The sequence below is a fragment of the Numenius arquata genome, chromosome 2 (genome assembly GCF_964106895.1).
Source record: "Numenius arquata chromosome 2, bNumArq3.hap1.1, whole genome shotgun sequence".
Taxonomy (NCBI): domain Eukaryota; kingdom Metazoa; phylum Chordata; class Aves; order Charadriiformes; family Scolopacidae; genus Numenius; species Numenius arquata.
The window spans coordinates 38,275,049-38,275,952 of NC_133577.1; positions in this window are offsets into that span (position 1 = coordinate 38,275,049).

Below are 904 nucleotides of genomic sequence, written 5' to 3' on the forward strand. Positions count from 1 at the left end.
GTTTGCACCAATTATTGAATATGCTTACACAGTACTACTAATTCCTTTGCTGTGATTCACACGGACCTTTGGAAAGTAGCACTGCAAAATGCTTCAAGCGTGGTCCTCATCCCTAAAGCTTCTAGTAGCAAAGTAACTGCCTGCAGATTTGTGGATGCCTGTTTCAAAAAATGGCCAAACCCATTTCTGTAGATTTCTGATGAGATAGCAATGAGTTAATCTAGAGCCACTGCTGCTAAGCAGCCCCCCCATGCCCCAAGAGCAGTAGAAAAGCAGTATGAAGTTGTAGGAACAATCAATCATCAGTGTTCCCTCCAAACAAATAAACAGCCTTTTTTCTCCTGAAGAAATATTACAAAGTTCTATGTATCTTCTTCAGTGCTTTTACTCATTCCCTGAAAATGAGCAGTTCATTACTAAAATGCATTAGAGCAAGGGAGATGACAAATTAAAATAATTCTCACACATCATAGGTCCCTGTCTGTATTTCAGTACTTCTGTTGAGAAATCCAGTACTGGTACCATCTGTCAGAAAGAACAATAACCCCTTCATGGAATTTCAAATTATATCTGATGATGTAAAAAATGCAGTTCCCAGGGTATGACAACATCTAGCACAAAAATAAAGTCTGACGGATGGATGAAGGTCTCCTGTTTAAGAGCTGTTGTTGAGTGAGACTTGCATTATAAATGCAATTCTGCCTGCTGTGGAGTCTTTCTAATGTGTGTTACTTTGCTTCTTTGCCTCAGTTTCCTGACATGGGAAAAGGAAAACCATTTCCTTTTGTATCAGCCCATGCTGCTATTTGAGTAGTGACTCTAAAAAGCATGCTGAACATGCAAAGTATTACCCTGTTTAAGGGCTAACTATCATTAGTATGAATTAAAATACAAATACCCTGAA